We start from the raw sequence: 13,727 nt of genomic DNA on the forward strand, positions 1-13,727 counted from the left end.
AAAATTGCAAAGAGCATTATGCAGTAAAAATGTGAATCATATGTATTCAGTATCTTGTACTCAGTTACCTCATTAAATGCAGTAATTTGTAATTTCTACTGTAGTTTTCAAATGGCTGTGCAAATAGTGCCGTCTTGAGCATTTTCAGGTAGTGTCACAAAGATCTGACTTTTTTGCATTGGAAAACACTGGTAGTTTGAATGAGAGAAGACGCCGCTGGATTAGTGGACTTCTACGTGGTGTCTGCTGATAATGTAGTGGGTAGTCTGGACAGAAAATGCCAGGGCTGAATTTTTTCCCAGTCCACCCCTGGGTGTAGGGCTGTTTTCAGGGTTATGCCAGAGGTGTAAGGTGGGTTTTGAGTTGTTTTACTTTCTCCGATCTGCTCAGAAGATAGTCAGGTGGCTCTGATTTGAAATTGCAGTGTTTCTTGTAGTGGCCAACCATTCCAATTCAACACCGTGCTACTTTTAAGGCAAAGCATACTTTGTGGAATTAAGCCTATTTATTAAGAAGAGCTCAGCATCTTTTGTTTTTCACTGTCCCTAGTATGTCTCTGCTGAGGTTAAGGTCAAGAAGGGGCAACAGCCCATTGGCTGTTTTCTCCGTGCCCATAGTTGATAGGCAGTGGTGATTTTGGCAGCTATTTTAAATTTAATCTTACTTTTTATACTAAAGTGCTATTAAGTTTAAGTCACATTTCAGTCATTTTTAATCCTTATGGTTTTAGTCTAGTATTATGTTATAAAAACAGTCCTTACATTATAGTCTTTACTTTTAGTCACAATGTTTGTTCTCTGAAATATAAATGTAAAGCACTCATATTATGTACTATCAATACATAAGGTGATTTAAAATACACAAATGAAAATACTGACAAACAGTTTTATTTTGAAAGATCTATTTGTTGCTAGTCTTGGTCTAGTCTTTCACATGAAAAACAGTAGATTAATATTGTAGTCATAGTTTTAGTTGATGAAAGTAACACTGTAACTGCTCTTAAAGGTCTGTTTACACTCCTCTCCCCACACTGCATTTGCTAGAAAGTGAAAGTAAAGTGTAAGGAGGAAGTAAAACTTTTAGACAATAATACAATTTGTACATAATCATCAAATCAGAAAACTTTTAAACAAGTTGCTAGAAAACTGATAAAGACTGCAGATTCTGCAGCAGACATGGGTTGATACTGCAGGCAGCTACATGTGGAGGAGGAGAGATGAGCCACAGAGCAGGAGAGGCAGAGGGGTGACAGGCAAGCAGAAGTACATCGTGAGCATGAGGAGAGTGAAGCAGGGAGCAAGTTAGATCTGCAGAGTATCATGAACATAATCAGATTGTGGGTTTGGGATTAAATCTATCTGAGATCAAAACAAATAAATGGATGGTTGTTTCAGTCATCTGTCATACTTCAACGGTATCCACCATGAGTACACACGTCCTGAATTCAGACATAATTATTGAGAAGCAGGCTTCGTCAGTATTTCATCAGTTTTCAATTTGTCATTTTGATAGTAGAGTAGAATTTGTCCTTTTTAATGTCACAGTTTAATGAATGTGTGCATGTGTTGCCTTTTTTGCTCAAGATGTTGAATGTTTTTCATATTTGCATGACCTTAGAAAACAACTGATTCAAGAAGAACAGCACGAACAGATGCAATGTACTAGGGTACAAATATAGAGTACTATCAAATGGAAATTAAAGACAAGTAACTATTTCTGAAATGTTTAAAATTAAATTTGTATTTATCTGCATTATTTCTACAAATCTAATTAACTAATTTTAACAGTAAATTTGTAATTCGAAATATATTTATATTTAATGCATGCCTATTTAGCTTGAAATAATAATAAATTCTAGCAAACATATTGTCCTTCTTCAGTTAGGATATTGTGTCCACCGTACCCACCTCTGACCATAAAGACCATATTGACCATATTGGCTCTATTTCTGCCATAATGGCAAACAGTATAGCAGTTCACATAGCAGCAAGCAGCAGTAAATGATCAAAAATGGATTAAAAATGAATCTTCAATGTTGGATATACCTGCGTGGATTTAACCTTGAAAGTCCCCGAAAAGTCCCCTTAGTTCAAGGCTTGCAAGAAAAACTTCCATACGAATATTGAAGACATGGATAGCATCACTGGAATGGCACACTGGCTAGCTTCATGAGTGGAAAAAGTAAGAGGCTATGATTTAAAGTTTTATAGCCTGTGTCACTTATTGCCATATATGACTACTCTGGACTGGAAGTGTTTAAGATAATTTGACTCATGACCCTCTTGTTTTAGGCCCATGGTGACTCAAAGGACAGCTATACACGCTGTAGCTCCATACACTTCTTGGTACCTCTGCTAAAGCTTGGTTAAATCAGTGATAAACATGCTATTTACAACAAGTTTCACACAATGAAACTCCTGTTATATTGTTTGAGAGTCTGTGACTGCTCACATCAGGAAATAAGGAATTTGTTTTGGCAGCTAGATGGACCTCAGCAGGAGAGAAATGAAACTTAAAACTATAGATGGAGTGAGAAAGGAATTAATGCAGACAGACTTTAAAAAACTGGAGATGTGTTGAGTATCTTATCAAGGGTTTTTTAGGGGGAACAGGTGGGTTGCATCTGAATATGCATTAAATTGCAATGCATTTTAGGCCATTTTGTCTTGCCCTATCTTGATAGCCGATGTCAGTATGCTGTAACAACCCAATCAGAAAGCCATGTTCAACACATTTGCATTAAAATCATGAAAAAGACTCTTTAACATTGAATTTCATTTAGTTGATATATTTTGCATTTATCAGATTTTGCCATCCTTTTACCTGACCAGTACTTGGTGTGCCTCAATTTCACAAACTTTCACTGTGTGTCAAAATCATGAACTAAATGTGTTGTTTTTCATTTGTACCCATATTTTACTCGATACATTTCATATTAGAATTATTCCTTTTTTTCTTAAAGCAATTTTCAAGTCTAAAACATGGCGCATCACTGAAATGTTTCCCCCCTTTTCTCACATAAAATTGAAGATTCAAAGCATGGCTTCAATAGAAAATAGTCAAACTTTGAAAAGTTCCTGTCCTTACGCTTGGATCCGGCTGGCTGACTGTCTTATTACTCAGAGAACTTCCTGAAAATGAGTTTGTTTTTCATTAGAGAAGCAGAGCGGCCGGAATGGTGTCATCTCCATTTATCTGCGCGTCTCCCACTTGACCCTCCCTCCCTCGCTCTGTGATAAAAAAAAAAATCCTCATGACTGATGGACCTGCTGGCTGTTTGGACATCTGTCTTCTCCTTCATAGCCGTGGCGAGGATAGGTCTGGGTACAGTGTGACAGGCCTCCGCAACAGCGTGTACTAACACCGGGTAAAAACATCTCTGTGGCCTGAGCCTCAGAGATCAGCCATTAGTAGGATGTCAATCCAGCGAGTGCTAACAGTCTTCTGGGCTGTTACGCCGAGGATTTAGCCTATGGCTTCCAACAAGTGGGAAGATGTGTCTGGATAAATTTAGCTCCTGTAAGGGTTTTGTGTCTGGGCAGGCGCTGAATGTGGCACAATTATTACAGTTATGTGGATAATGGAGTCAGATCTGCTAAGAATAAAAGTGTATTTTTACCTGACAGTGGTTCTCCCAGAAGGCTGACAGTTGGAAACTTTGCTCATGTTTGACATTAAGGAACACATGCTCAACAATAATGAGCTTCTGACTGGCATGCACAGCATATTAGTCCCTAATTCCTCTTACAAGAAGTCATTAAGGAGGCACATAGATGGGGTTTTTAGTATGCTTTGCACAGCAGGCTTCAGGTGTTTCCAATGAGAAGGCTTAAAAGCAAACTAATGAGAAAATACAATTAGTTTCTGCAATAATAATAATAATTCAAAACACATGACAAAAAGGGTTTAAAGAGATGTCGTGAGCAAAAGCAAAAGCTTTCTGTGTCTATCCAGTTACAGCAGATGGCTGCAAAAGGATTTACCCCATTGGAAAACAGATTTCTAAATAGCAATGTCATTTAAATAAAAAAAAAAAAAACATACGTAAGGTAAAATGAGGGATTGCATAAATATTAGGGGTGTGTATTGGCAAGAATCTAGCGACACGATATGTACCGCGACACAGGGGTGCCGATATCAATATATTGCGATACTATATGCAAGGTAGCGTTTTTTTGGTAATATAAATGTGTATTTGTAGGTGTGTGTATATATATATATTTTATTTATAGAAATAAATAAATGTAATTTTAAGTTAAAACGGAATATAACAGAACAGAATTAAGCTATTACTAAAATATATTAAAATTAAATGAATAGTATGGAAATAAAAAATATATGGTGTATTATAAAATATATGGTCCTGCATCATGTGGAGTTTTAACTCTTTCTGTGCAATTTGAAGATGAGGAATTTTCCCCTTTGTTGTCATGAATTAAAATGCTATCAGGATTTTCCAAAGAAAAGAGGAAAAATTAATCAATATAGAGTAAATGTATTAAATCTTTTATATTTCCTGGTATGTCAGCTTGTATGTCAACATGCTGACAAGGTGCTTGTGTAGAAAGACTGATCTTCATGTCCGGCTTTAAGGACTGACGGACTGTGTTGTGAGGACGGCATGACGAGACGGGTCAGTGTTTTGTGTTTTTTTTTTTATCATATTACAGAAGCCTTCATTCTTAACAACACTACGATGGCACAGGTCCTTACCAGAAAACACAAAGTACTGACTGAGTAATTGTGGTGGCATGAGTAAAAATCAGTGGTGGCTTCAGCAGGCGCCTTTTGTGTTAGCTGTTAACCGCTAAGCTATCGCTATGATGCTCAGGTTCGTCTTATTGTCCAAGTATTTCACTCTGGCGTGGCATATCTTACAAACGACTTGAATCCTGTGTAAGTCTGTACCGTCCTTAATTATTTGGAGCCCAAAACAAGTCCACATATGTGAATGCAGCAGAAGTTGCAGTGCTGGATAGGACTGAGCAACCGGCTCGCTCAGAATGGAAGTCTTGAGTGATCTTGTTGTCTAAAGCCCTTTTAACACCGCAACGCAGCAACTACCCTGAAAATCGCCTCCCTGCCGGAGGAGTCCCCCGAAATGCCTAGCGTTTTTTAAAGTGGCTGCTGCTGCAGTACGAGGCAGCAATGACGTAGAGGTGCTTCGGTGAACGTCACAGCAGAGACCACCCACAAGTCCATCACACACCCCTCCCCAAAAACTCGGTAGAGTACCTCACAATCTCTGTATATTAACATGTATAATGTACTATAAAACGAAGGGAAAACTATGGTTCCGTCATCAAAATAATTCCCCCTAGAGAATATGTTTCAGTGGTTGGTTCCACAATTTTTCTTCTAGTTGTCTTTATACAAAGGTAGAGCTGTGTTGTAGAGCTCAGGATATTCAGGATACACCAACATTATGAGCTCCTCCATTGTTTGCTTGGACCCACGAAGACTGCTTTTCTGGGTTCTCTCCCTCCTTCAAAGTGATTGGCTGCTGCCAGGCGGTGGCCGCCAGAAAGTTCAACACGCCGAACTCCGAGCGGCAGGGCAAAATCTGTGCGTGTTCACGTGGGCGGCAACCGCTTCTGGGTCCTACCGCCGTGGTTAAAACCACTTCCCGTCTGCCGCCGGTCCCTCATTAAAATGACTGGAGGCGGAAAGTTGCCGCATGGCGGTGTGAAAAGGGCTTAAGCAGAAGAGAAGAGGGAAGAGTCAACTGCTTGCTGCCAACTAGCAGTCAGGGTAGGAAATTACACCACAAACTACCACACCAACAAAGTAAATTATTAATTGAAAAAATATCGATACTGCATTTTAAAATACTGATAAAGTATTGCACCACGAAATATCGCGATATATCAGTGTATCGATATTTTCTAACACCCCTAATAAATATTAACACCCTTTAAAGTGGCTGACCTAATTCAGTAGAGGTCCAGTCAAGTTATGCTAATAACAGCAATTCCTAGACGTGTGAAGGGGGGCTCAGTGGAATAAAAGGTTGGGAACCACTGCTACAGAATATAATGTCTAATATCTTCATAATAACATAAAATACTCACAGCATTGCCTGTCTTATGCCTCCACATGGATGGTAATGGGTTGTCCTCAGCCGTCTGGCTGAACTGGCAGCAACTGTCAACCAACTCCCCAACAAAACAAAGCCCACCCGTGACAGTTTTGTAAGCCAACCCAGGAAAGCCAGGAAAGTCAACCCCTCAAGTGACGAACGCCACTAAGCAGCACAGTTTCAGTTAAATGTCAGTTCATGACAGAAGACACTGGAAGGGAAAAACCCCAAAGCATTTCTTTTTACACAAAAAACACAATGCAATGTCTGTCTTTTTTATGTTACTTTTCAATGAAAGGAATAAAAAGTGGACATTTACCCTCAGACCTCTGAAGGTACAGACCTGGACCCTGGCGTATGTACACAAACAGTGATTTTGATGATAGCGTCCTAAAGACAAACTGTTTGTTAGCAGATATACTGGCGAATAAGAGGGAAGCCATTAAGCATCTTAACTGACCAATGCTGGAATTTGCATGCACTGAATTTTAAATATGGTCAATTCTTCTTTGCCCGACAAGTACAACTATCTGACACCATCACCACCATACGGGTCGAAGCTCTTTTGCTAGTAAGTCAAAATTAACCAACACTTGAATGGTTCTTAGACTTCTTCAGCAACGCTGTTTGCCCTTCAAGAGCATTTCTTCATAAGATACAATACAGCTTTACCAAAATCTGAGACTCAACTTGTGTGGATGTTTTCAGAGATTTCATTTGGGTCTTTTTCCAACTTTTTATAGAGGAAAAAGCTCAAAAGAAAAATATGGAAATCACATGTTGCAGAGTACTGTGGGTCAAACCTGGTCTGCCTGCTTTGTGGCTACAGTCTCCGTGATAAAAGGCTGAGATTAAAACATGAGGCCAAATGGTGCTCTGGTTGTTTGGATTTTTTTTGCAGGTCACAAAGTTGAGTTTTTTCTCAACAGGCAGGGGGGCCCGACCCCTAACTCTGGCAATACTTAGGTGGTCCGAGAGTTAATCTGGTGCCTGATATTCTTCTCTCTCTATCCTGCTTTTCCAAGGTTAATATGCCTCCATCTGCAGCAGTTCTCTTTTGCATTTCTTCTGTTTGTTTGCAGAGCATTTTGCTATTCATGCAACTGTTTTGGCTTTTTAACAAATTTTTTTGCAGTTATTTTCTGACTTTGTATGTTTTCTGAATTGGCAAGTTTTCTAGGTTTCCAGACTTTTACTCTCAATAGAAATCCCCGTGGGCTATGGAGCACATTTTACTCCATTGTCTGTTTACGAATTTGAATAATACATCTTTGTCTCCCTCAGTTGTACAAAACTGAAGCAAAAATTCGACCCCAATTCACAAAAAGTTTGAGCGCTGAGTACAATGTAAATAAAAATAGAATGCAGTGATTTGCAAATCTCACATCCCCATATTCTAGTCACTGTAGATTATAAACAATGCACTGGATGTTCAAACTGAGACATTTTAGCATTTCATTAAAAATCTCAGCACACTGAATTTGATGGCAGCATTACATCTCTAAAAAGGAGAGACAGGGGCATGTTTAGCGTCCACTCTTTTTTAACAACAGTCCATAAATGTCTGGAAAGAGGGGAGCCCAGCTGCTGGAGATTTGGGTGAGCAATGTTATCCCATTCTTGTCTGGTCTGATGTAGGAGTCCACCTGCTCAGCGAGTCTATGGTCATCTTTGTCTGGACTGAGATAGATTTGGTTGTGGTTTAATATTTTCTTCCGAAAATATGCAAGGCCTTCCCTGGAAGAGATGCTGCCTGGATGGGAGCACATACTGCACTTAAACTTCTATCTATTTTCAGTATTGATGGTGCATTTAGATGTGTCAGTTGCCCATGCTATAGGCACCAAGGCAACCCCATACCATCAGAGGTACAGGCTTTTGAATTTCAAATTTTGATTAATCTGACCATAGAACAGTTTTCTATTTTGCCTCAGCCCAATTTAAAAACAAGCTTGGCCCAGAGAAGACACCGGTGCTTCTTGATCATGGCTTCTTTTTTGCATGATACAGCTTTAAGCTGCATTTCTGGATGACCTGTGTTGTCAGACAATGACTTCTGGAAGTGGTCCTGAGCCCAGGCAATGACATTCATGTCTGTTTTTAAGGCAGTGCCGCCTGAGATCCCGAAGATCACAGGCATCTATCATTGACCTTCAGCCTTGCCCAGTGTGAATGGAGATTTCTCCAGATTCTCTGAATCTTTTGATGATATTATGGACTGTGGCTGCTATAAATGCTCATTTTATACCCCGTTATGTTACTGAACTATTGCCAAGTAATCTTATGGGTTACTCCAGCTGTTTTTTACTAGCACAACTTACTTTTCCAGCTTTTGGGTGCCCCATCCCTACTTTCTTGAGATGTGTTGCTGCCCTCAAATTCAATATGAGCAAATATTTTCATGAAATGGTAATATGCCTTGAATTCTACATGATATGTTGTCTATGGTCTGTTATGAATAAAACATGGGTTTATGCAAATGATTGCATTGCGTTTGTATTTGCATTTAAAACAGCATCCCAACTTTTTTGGAATTAAAGGTTGTAAAAACTATGCAACTGTGCTGACTTACTGCACTGGCGAATTAATTTGGTTGAGCCAAGACATGCTTGAAAGGGATCTAGCATGTGGAGCTGCAGACTTGGGCTTATTTTTGACTTTTACTCCTTGCCCTCGGTTTTGAGCACCCTCTTGTGGCTTGAAACAGAGTTACAGGGGAAGTGATGAAATTGTACCATTTCCAAAGCTCCTCAAAACCTGGTAAATTAAAAAAAGAAAATGTTAGAATTGTCACAGGATGTGTTTTGTTATGGTGGCTGAGACAGACATGACTTATTGTTGCCAGTGAATCACTGCATGTCACTTGAACACTGCCACATAATGAAGTGGTAACTGCTACTGGAAGCTGCCCATCTTTTAAGGCCAGATCTGCTACCTCTGTGGCTCATTTCTTGTTTGTAATTGAGAATGCTGTTTATTAAAACTGCACTCAATATGGTGTGCTGACCAAACAGTAAAGCGTTGTTTTTGTTTCATGGGGAACTTTTAAACAATCTGTGGGAAAAGCGGTTAAAAGTACCCTAAATGTTTCATGCTGTGAGACATCCCAGAATGCTTTCTGAAAAACTCACAGTGTTAACCAGGAAGGCAAATGAAAATCTTTTCTCTCTTATGATGAAAAAGGCATCCATAAAACCATAGTGTTTTGTTTTGATTGAGCGCCCCCTGGTGGCGGAATTTACATCACGTGCATTTCAAGATTTGAGATTTTCCATCTTTTAAATCAGGGGTGTCAAACTGAATCCCAGCAGGGGCTGGATTCTGAACTTGGGTCTAACCTAAAGGGCCTAACAGGGTGGATATTTAACCATAAAATGTCAATCTTATTTTCACTGGAGATGAAGTATGGGGAAAAAAAAACCTTGGCACTGATGATAAATGATTTTGCGATTAAAAGGTGAACATGATAAGTTAAAAACTCAAAATCTAAAATAAGTCAAACTTATAAGTTTAAAAGGTAAAAACATGAAGTTTAAAGTGAAAACAATGTTTTTAAAAGTTAAAATATGAGACAGAATACTGAAACCATAAATTTGAAATGTCAAACACTGAGATAGATTTCGAAATCGTAATTTTTAACAGTCAAAATATGAAGTAAACATCGAAATTTAAATGTCAAAAATATGAAATAAAATTAAAAATCATGTGTTTTTAAGTTAAAAAGTGACATAAAAGTTAAAATTAGGAGTTGAAGAAGGTCAATACGTGAGAAAAAAAAGTCAAAATCATGATTTTAAAAGGTCAAAAATCGGAGATAAAATTAAAATCCTGCGTTTTTAAGGTTATAAAATGAAATTAAAGTTAAAGTTAGGAGTTGAAAAAGGTTAAATGTGAGATAAAAGTCAAAAACCATGACTTTAAAAGGTCTAAATAGGATTTAAAAATTTAAAATTATGAATCTAAAAGGTAGAAATATGAGAGAGAAAATGTAAAATGTAGAGAAAACACTAATTTCTTTCCCACGTTCCTGACTTTTTATCAAATTATTTTTACTTTTTATAATTTTTATGACTCAACAAGGATATTGTAAATCATCAGGGTTTAGGTTCCGTTTATATACTGGAGGAAAGTGCAGACCTCCTAATGGTGGGCCAGTTATAATAGAAATGTCATTTGATCTGGTGGGCCAGGTATAACTGCACCACGGGCCGGATTTGGCCCCCGGGCCTTGAGTTTGACACCTGTGTTTTAAATGAAGGAAGTGTGGTCGGACTTACATGGCGGCTCAAATCTTTCAGTTTCAATTCCAGGTATTTTATGTGTCCGTGTTTATATTCTGTCTGGTTTGCCCTTGTTGGCCATCGTACAATAAAACATCTCTTACAAGCTTTAGTAACTCAGCTATGATGGCAGAACTTAAGGAAAGTGTGAAAAACAGAAAAACTCCTTGAAGTCTGTCTTGGCAGCATCCTCACTTTATTCCTAAAGACTCAGACCCCAGCATTTAAAGAACATATAATTTTCCCAGCGAATATGTATGCTGTTGAGGAAAATTACACCGCAGTCTGCTCAGAATTGGATTTGAAGAGTTTGATTTTATCCTTCATCCAAATTCATAAATAAGTCCCTCGTATATCTGCTGAACTGCTCTCCTGTCGGCTCTGCCTGGGGCAAACTTATCCTGGATTTATTCGTATGAAAGGTGATGTAAAATCACAACAACAGAACACCTCATTTTATCTCTAATACCTGCTGTACAAAACGACAAAAAAGTCTGTTTGCTCGCCGGGGTCTCTATCATCTCCATCGATTGACAAACACAAACAATAAGAATGAAAGACGGTGAGCTGTAACGCTGCAGGTTCCTGATCAGATGCAGGAACAGTTTGATTTTATGCGACTGGGAGATGCAGAAATGTCATTTTTTGGCTTTTTTTCCCCACTTCCTAGACCTTATTCTTCTGACACTTTTTTCCTGTGCAGTCTTCTTCTCCATCTTTATACTTAAAAAACAGCTCCTCTCCAGCACTCTCCCTCTGGAGAAGGTGAAATTTGAAAAATGCATCTCCCCGACACTCCTATTGTCACCACCTGACTGCACACACAGTCACTGTGCGACACATTGCATCAGACAGGTACCCAGTAGTGCAGCAATGGTATTGATGGTTCACTATAGCATTCATGCAGCATACTGAAAACACAATGCCTTTTTTTCTGCAAAACTTCTGCAGCTGCAACAACACATGACATTTCACAACACAAAGGTAGCTTTTATTTCTTTGGTTTGTTTGAAAAAACCTCGAAATGCATACAGATGTGAGCGAACACTCCGGCTGGATACACACTCAAAATCCAAATCTTAACAGGTTATAAAAAAGATGTGAGACCACAGACATAAGGATGGGTTCAAGCCAAATTATAAAGTCCATGATTGATTTATAAGATGAATAAAAGGGTAAAAATTCCAAGGAGGGGAATACTTTTTATAAGCATTGTATATTAAATACCCTGACAGCCGGCTATGGACATCAGTTACCCTCCCTGTTTGTTTTTCTTCTGAAACCCTGTTTGATCATGCAAGTTTTAGATAGATTTGAAAGGCTCTTTCTCTTTACTCTGTCATTTTGTAACAGTCAGGGTCCAAACTTCACCTTTTCATGGAATAAATCAGATTGGTTGGAGAATGTCCAAAATAAGGGTTGTGATTTTCTTTTTAGTAAGGATTTGTTGGTTGATTAGAAGGCTTGACCTGTTGAGAACCACTGGGCTAATATGTAGCCAGCTAAGACCACAAACAAATTTCACTTCCAGGCAAGACTGCCCGTAAAAGGGGATAAAGAGCAATGCTTAATGGGGCCCAGCCAACGTGGGGGCGCATGGAGGTCAGGAAAATCATGATAGAATGTTAGTTAATCTGTGGAAACCATATTTTACACCTGAATAATAACCACTCAAGAAGGAAGGAATTGGAATTACTTTTGAGTTAATTAATAAAAGAATTGCAGAATACAGGCAAAAATTTGTTAAAAATGACTTTAAATGGCAGAATGGGTGGTAAAATGGTGAAAAGCAGTTAAAAAGTAGCAAAAACATGATGGGAGTTTGAAAAAAATATTTAAATGGCAAAAGGGGTTTAAAAGTGTCAAAGTTGGGCAGTTAAATTAGTGAAAAGCAGTTAAGAAGTGGCAAAAAAATTGGTTAAAAGTCAAAAATAGTTAGCTAAAACAGGGAAAGTGGTAAAAGTAACAAAAAATGGCTACAATTGATTAAATGGTTGGTAAAAATTGTGAGAAGTGCTTTAGGAGTGGTAAAACTGTGTTGAGGTTGCAAAAATTGATTAAAGGAGGCAAAAATTTGCTTAAAGTGGCAACAATTGGCAGTTAAGATAGTGCAATGCAGTTACAAAGTGGCAAAAAAATGGGCAAAAGTGGCAAAAATTGATGTAAGTTGGTGAAAAGTTTATTTAAATTGCAAAAAGGGTTTAAAGGTTGCAAAAATGGGCAGTTAAATTGGTGAATAGCAGTTAAAAAGTGTTAGGAAATTGGTAGAAATTGTGAGTAGTAGTTAAGGAGTGGCAATACTGCGTGAAAGTTGCAAACTTCGATTAAAAATGGCAACAAAAAAAAAAAGCTAAAAGTGTCAAAGATTGGCAGTTAAGATGGTGTAAAGCAGTTAAAAAGTGGCGAAAATGGGTTTATAGTCACAAAAAGGGGTGGCTCAAGTAGTTAGGTTAAAAATTGATTAAAAGTAGTAAAAATTGGCTAAAAGTGGCAAAAATGGGCTTAATGTGAAAACGTGTGGCGATTTAGGCAGAAACAGTAATGAAAAAGGGTTTAAAAGAGGCAGGAATGAATAGCTTGAATATCAGAACCCAATAAAAGCTTGACACACGTTTCAGCAACAAAATGAAGTAACTTTTAGCCAGGACGCTAGCGCCAATGCTACTGATCCAACACGCATGCATTAATATCATCAATAATCACGACTAGGGTGGGCCCATCTCCTGGGTTTTTCAGGGGCTCTGCCAATTCTGTGGGCAGGCCTGCCTCCAGGTTACCAAATCAATTCAAGTGTCTTGTTACATCCTAAATTTAGGTTTTCTTAAAAACATAATATTATATCTTGTTCCCAGTCCTTATATCAACCCTTAAACACATCATTGTGTTACATCATGTTGCCTTGTTTAATTAACTTTACAAGTTTTTATCTAAGGGATCTTACCTTGGTGGGTAGAGGAGGATGACTGTGACTAGAGGCATTGTTTCTGATCCAATAATTACATATTTATAAAGGATATCAGTCAGTAATGATTGGTTGCCAATCAGTCGGGGCATCTCTAGTCAGGAACTAAAGCATTGTAGGGAAATACTAAGAAAGTATGTGAAAGAAATGATGTATAAAGGTTGCATAAAATAAGCACACCCTCTGAGAATAAATTCTTGAACACATTCTCCCAGGTGAGAACAGTAAATCTCTTATGCCTCAATGAATAACATACAAAGGAAGTTTAACATCAAAGCTACGACCATTGCGATTGCCAAATGTAAAGGCTCCAATGATCCCTGGAGTATTTTATGTCTATGATTGCAGAGGCAGCTTGTCACATGTCACTACCACTTCCAGCCTAATGACTCTGGAATGGCCCCAT

This window comes from Cheilinus undulatus, linkage group 17 (genome assembly GCF_018320785.1).
Source record: "Cheilinus undulatus linkage group 17, ASM1832078v1, whole genome shotgun sequence".
NCBI lineage: Eukaryota > Metazoa > Chordata > Actinopteri > Labriformes > Labridae > Cheilinus > Cheilinus undulatus.